This window comes from Mustela putorius, unplaced genomic scaffold, assembly GCF_011764305.1.
Source record: "Mustela putorius furo isolate JIRA1106 unplaced genomic scaffold, ASM1176430v1.1 tig00000127_pilon_pilon_pilon, whole genome shotgun sequence".
NCBI lineage: Eukaryota > Metazoa > Chordata > Mammalia > Carnivora > Mustelidae > Mustela > Mustela putorius.
The window spans coordinates 16,291,343-16,297,780 of record NW_025421288.1 but is presented as its reverse complement, the minus strand read 5'-3'; positions in this window follow the sequence as shown (position 1 = coordinate 16,297,780).

Below are 6,438 nucleotides of genomic sequence, written 5' to 3'. Positions count from 1 at the left end.
ATATAGACCTAATAGAGACTGTAGTATGTGGGTAAATATAAATGAGAAAAATGTTTGTTACTTTCTTTACAGAAGTAGTAGATCTTTTTTTTTAATTTTTAATTTTTTAAAAAGATTTTTATTTATTTGTTTGACAGACAGAAATCACAAGTAGGCAGAGAGGCAGGCAGAGAGAGGAGGAAGCAGGCTCCCCGCCGAGCAGAGAGCCCGATGCGGGGCTCGATCCCAGGACCCTGAGATCATGACCTGAGCCGAAGGCAGAGGCTTTAATGCAGTGAGCCACCCAGGTGCCCACAAGGACTAGTAGATCTTTAAATTAAACAATTAGTTATAGGAGTTTATGACACATGTAGTAGTTAAATATATAACACTAATAACATTGAGGAGGCGGGTAAATGAAATCAGACTGTTCTTTTTTTTTTTTGGCAGAAAGAATGAGAGAGAGAGTGAGCGCACAAGCGGGGCAGAGGGAGAGGGAGAACCAGGCTCCCCGCCGAGCAGGGAGCCCGACGTGGGGCTCCGGGCCAGGATCCTGGGATCATGACCTGAGCCAGAGGCTGAAGTGTCACCGATTGAGCCCCTCAGGGGGCTCAGATGCCAGCCCAGCAGCTGCCCGACTGCAGGAGCAAAATGTGAAGGCTGAGCGGGGTCAGTCTCCCACTCCTGCCAGGCTGCCGGGGGGCGTCCCACACTCTGGCTGGAGGTCCGGCAGGCAGAGTCAGGGCAGGAAGATGAGCCCGTCCCCCAGGGCTAGGGGAGCTGTGCCCATGCAGCCCTGCCCGTCCCAGCCAGGGACGCATCAGTGGACAGAAGACGGGACGTCGTCTGAGGAAGGAGCAGAGAGCCGCTCCCCAGAAGAGGGCCCCTAAAAGCTGTGAACTATGTGAACGGAGCACAGACGAAAGCGAAGGGAGACTTACACAAACTGACAATTCCTTGAGGAGATGCCACACGCCCCTTCCCACAGCAGACAGAAGAGCCGGTCAGGAAGTTGACAAGGATGTGGAGGAACTTAATCCCGTGGGCAGGCAGGAGCTGACCGGCGCTTAGCCAACAGCAGCAGAGCGCACACGCCCCCCGGGCGCCCACAGGGCGTGGACCGAGGTGGGCCACATCCTGGTCACGGAACAAAGCTCTGCACCTGGACATGATGGAAACCGAACCGGGCAGGGTTTGTCTCTGACGACAGAGTTTGGAGCCGGCAACGGAGAGTTAGCCAGGAACCCCCAAGCGCTCCGAAATGTGGTCTAAGTAATCCACGGGCTGGGAGGGGGAGCCGGGGGAGCCCAGTGACACACCGAGCCGCGTGAAAATGAAACTGACACAGAGGCGGGGGCAGGCAGAGCGGCCTGGACACAGCCATGCACAGGGCCACCCTGTCTGTGCCTGACGGACGGGCAGAGCCAGTGGCGCAGGCACCCCCGCCATTGGGTTGGACGCATGGGAGCCTCCTGTGTCCTGACTGGGGCACTTGTATCCCCCAGGAAAGCCAGGGCAGGGCCCCTCATGGGTAGAGAAGAGAGTGGAGAGTGAGGTGCTCACGGAGGGGAACGGGGTGACACCTGTCTGCCCGGGGCTGCGGCTTGTGGGGACCGGGGTAGATGCTCTAAGCTGCCTCGGCTCCAGGGCCACAGGGACAGGGCTTCCCTGCCCAGCCTGAGCCTCTGAGCCGGGTGGGGTGGGGGGGTCTGCAGCCCATCAGGGCCCCCCGGTGCCTGCTCTCCCTGCCTCTGTGTGGCCTTGGCCTCGGGTCCAGGGTGAGAGGCTGTGTCTGGCCTTGGGAGTAGAGGCCAGACGGGCTGGTGCGGGGGGCCTCTGCTGCCCCCAGGGCTCCCGAAAGCTCCTGGGGTCTGTCAGGGAGGGGGTCAGGGCCCCCCCAGCACTGCTCCCGGGATGCCTCCGCCGTGCTTCAGCTCTCTGGCTGGGGGATGTGTTTTGGGAGGAAGCCGCAGCCCCACTGTCCCCTTGGTGATTTCCTTCTGCAACTCGCCATTGCCTCTTTACAAACCCCGGTCCCCCAGGCCGCGAGGGTCTCTCTCCCAGGGTCACTGCCTGGCTGCCTGGGCCCCTGGCTCCTGCGTCTCTGGTCCCGCCAGAGGAAGACAGTGTTGTCCCCGCCCCCCAGGAGCCAGGCAGAAGGGGGCGGGGTGTCACCGTCCAGACGCGGTGCAGGGTGGGGGCCCGGGGGGCAGTGACCCCAAGCACGTGTGTGCAGAGCGCCCGCACGGAATTCCTCAGAGACTCCGGGTGTGCCTGAGTGTCCGCACGCCCCTGCTTTGCTGAGTGCCAGCCCTGGGCACGAGAGCTTGTGGTGCTGGCGCCCGCGAGCCCTCTGAGCCTCAGCTCGCCTGCCTCAGCTCGCTCCACGCTGTGGCCTTTGCGGACTTCCCCGAGACCTGGCCGCTTTATTGGTGTTTGATGGGAACCTGGGAATTGGTAGGAGCAGAAGCCCCTCTGGCTAGGGGGGCTGGACGGGGCTGAGGGCAGGAGGACCCCCGGGGGCCACCACTGGGCGCCAGAGTTTGCGGACTCCTTTTCGGTCTGCAGGGTCTGCTGAGCATCCAGTCACTGTCTCCAGGCGGGGTTTTGCTTAACATTTTTTCCAATTAAGAAAGATTGTGATAAAATACATGTAACAAAATGCCGTCTGTTTCCAGAAGCTTCTAACCTCCCGAGAATCCATTCCCTGAGACACTGACTCCCGTCCCTCCCTCGGCCCGGGCGCCCACCGTCCACTCTCTGTCCCTGTGAATCCGGAGACTCCAGGGACCCCATCTGGGTGGGATCCTGCAGTATGTGTCCCTGTGTCTGGTCTGTTGCACTCCTCACCACGTCTCCCAGGTCCATCAGCTGTGGCAGGTGTCTGTGTGTCCCTCCGTGTTCAGGCCGAGGGACAGTCCGGTGTGTGGACGGACCATGTGTATCTGCGCGTCCATGGATGGATGCGGGGGCTGCTTCTGCGTTTCCACTGTTGTGAGTAACGCTGCTCCGAATGTGGGGACGCACGTGTCCCCTGACCCTGCCTCCAGTTCTCTGAGGCTATACCCGGAGGTGACCTTGTAATTGTTGCAAATAGGACTTTATGCTGTGATAAAGACCTTTCAGGTTTGCTGGGAGTATTAGACGGACCCTGCGCCCCTGCCGTGAGGCTGCTCCGTGGTCCACATGCCATGGGAGCCGCAGGGAGGGGGGGCAGCACATTCTGTCCCCCTTAGGCAGGCCCCAGCGCCCGGGGACAGGGGACAGGGGAGGGGGACAGGGGAGGGCTAGTGTGTGAGCCTCCCCTGACCCCAGAACACAAATGTGCTCACCTTCGGGGAACCACCTACCAGTGGACAGTGGCCGCCCCCACTGTCACAGACCCTTGGGGCTACGGGGGTGGGGTGGGGCCCTCTGTGGATGGGGTGGTGCTGGGCACATGGGGTGGGGGGTGGGGGGGAACCCGTCCTTCGGCCAGACCGTGGACCTTCGGGGCCAGGGCCCAGCAGCCAGCCCAGCTCTCCAGAGGAATTCTGTTTGTTCAGTGATTCAGATAAATAAACACACACACAAAGGTTTCAAATCAGGGCAGCCCCACCAGAAAACCAAATTTACTCTCGGCTCCCCTTCTCTCTCACGGGAGAGCACACCCCTGACCCCTACCTAGCCCATCGGGCAGCGAGGGTCTCAGCCCACCGGGGCCAGGAGGCTGAGCCCAGCTGTGGGCACTGCGGACGGCTCTCCCTGGGGCCCCAGGGCCACGCAGGGAGAGATCAGTGGTCCTTGTCCCTATGAGGAAGCGCCTGGCCAGGAGACACCCGGGCCCACACCTGCCCTTTGCGTCAACAGTGCCCGCAGATAATCCGGCCGCTATCAGTGGCTCCCAGAGCCCCAGCCCACTGCCCACTTCCTCCTCGGGGCTGCGAGGGACACGGCCTGTCCCGGTTGAGAAATCACTCCCTATCACCGGGACAAGCGGTAACCCTTCCGCAAATGCCCGTTTTGCCATCTGTGACGCCAGCGATCTCAGTGCCTGCGCGGGGTGTGGGGGCTGGCCAGGGCCACTCCCACAACCCTCGGGGGGCGTCCTGGGAGGCAGGAATTTGGGCACTGCCAGGAGAGGTAGGCACCACCCCATTAACTGCCGTGGTGTGAGACTCAATGTGCTTCGGGGGAGCCACGATCCGGCACTCATTAAATATACAGGAAGTCCAAGAAATGACAGAGCCTGGGTCTCATCTTCACCCTCACCCCCAGAGGGGAGACGGCCTTATGCCCCCCTGTGGGACCCTTGGCCCCGTGGGGCCCTGCTCAGGCCAGATCCTGCCGGGGGGGCTTCGTCCTCGCTGGGGTCAGCCTCGGTCCAGCCACCGGTGACAAAGAGGGCCGTCTGATGGCCACTTCCTGTCCCAAATCTGAGTGGCCCAGTGATAGCAGTGGCAGCAAGAGCCCCACTCGGGGACACAGCCAAGGGCTGCACGCCACTCCTCTCGTCTGCAGGGCAAGGCTGGCTAGATCCTGTGAGGGCCCGACCCCATCTCCCTGGAGTCCAGCAAGCCCATCACTATCAGACCTGGGGCTGGGGTCCTGGCAGTGGCCGTGTGGTCCTCAGGGACCCCAGGGGAACAAAGGCTTCTGGGGCCACTGCCCTGGGCCAGGCCTTTCCCTACGTGTGTCCCTGGGCATGGTCCCCGTGCCGCGGGGTTCCTCGGTGTGTGACCTACTCCCTGCCAAGCTTCCCACGGACCCCGTCTGCAGAGAGGCCACAGCCAGCCACAGCCTCGCCCTGTCCCCATACCGCCGCTCCTTGAGCAGGAAGCCCTCTGAGAAGGGGCAGGGGGCAGAGTCACTGCCGGGCTGCTCCGGGGAACCCCAACCCCTCACCCTTCCACGGCCCCCTCCATAGACTTGGCCTTGGCTCTGTGCTTGGCCATTCAATGGGCGATGGTGGGGACAGGCTGGCCACACACCAGGTGCTCAGAGGACAGATGCTTACCTGAGAACTGCCCAGGGACACAAGGTCACAGGGAAGAAGGGCCCCGATGTTTGAGGTTAGGTGGCCAGTCCCACACCTGCTCTGACTCCAGCGGCCTCCCCAGGGGTCCCTCAAGAACCCCAAAAGCTGAGACGTGAGCAGACGCCAGGCCTGGGGCCTCCCTGGGTGTCCTGCTTGGACGAGAAAGTGCCCGGTAGCCCGGGTCCTGTGGTTCAGGTCGCGCCCCAGGAGGAAGCCTGGGTCAGCCAGGCTGTCTTGGACCCTGGCTGTGGTCACGGAGCAGCCCTGGGCAGTGCCTTACGGGAAATGGTGGGGGGTGAGCCTGGGAAGGGAAGTGAAGCCAGGCAGGGACCTCCTGTGGCCTGGAGGCGCCTGGGCAGCCGCTCCGGGCAGAGCAGTGCCTGCAGCTTCCTGGGTGGCCCGGCCTTGTGCAGGCAGGACATATCCCCCAGCAGCCCGGCTGTGGCTTGGAGGAGCAAGGGGTCCCGTGTGAACTCCGGCTTGAGTCCAGTGCCAGCGGCATGGACCCTGCTGGACCTGTGCCTCCTGCCTTTGGGGAGGCGTCCGTCCGTCACATCCCCTCAGCCAGGGGCCCGGCCCCGCCCACAGATCCTTGAGGCCATGCCTCCCACCGTGCCCTGTCCTGCTCACCAAGCACTTGCAGCACTTTGGAGCCGGTCTGTGCACTCTGCCTGTCCCCGGGGACCCCGCTGCCCTGCTCAGCTGCGGGTGACCCGGTGTCCGGCTCCAAGGCCCAGTAGGGGAGCCTGGGGTGGGGGTTAGCAGCAGGCTCTGCTGGGGGCCGCACTCACTCACGCCCGTCAGGCTCCTGCTCCTGCTCCCACAGGCTCCCCCTTGCTCCCCCACGATCCCCCTGATGCGCGCAGTGCTCTCTCTCACAGGACCAGGGCCAAGTCAGGGCACGGGGAGGGGACGACTCAGAGACCGAAAACCAGGTTGGGACGGGCCCCTCCGTGCAGGAAAGATGCTCGGAACGGCCCAGCCCAGGCTTTGCGCCTCCGTCCCCAGCGGGGACCTCCGGGTCGGGCCCACTTGCAGTCAGTGGAGCTGCTGGTCCGTGGGGCATGTGGCCGTCTCGTGCGGAGAGTTCAGCACCGTTTGCCCCGCCCCAAAGGACCTGATGCCCACACACCCGCGGTCTGGGGCCAGGTCTTTGCTGCGCTATGGGGCCATCTCAGCCCACCTGGTGGGGTGATTTTTGGGGGCAAGTCAGTGGGCACGGCTACTTTCACCCCTGGTGGCCACGAGGCCATGTGTGACTCAAGTTGCCCCGGGGCCCGCTGCCGCCTGGAGCCAGGAACCGGAACCAGAAGCCCAGTCAGGGTCTGAGGCGGTACCAGGCTGGGGGCTGTACTGCGGGGCTGGGTCCTGTCGCTGCGGATGCTGCCCCCAGGCCTCTCCCAAGAGAGCGAGGCCCCGGCAGCCCCGGGGAGTCCGTGGGG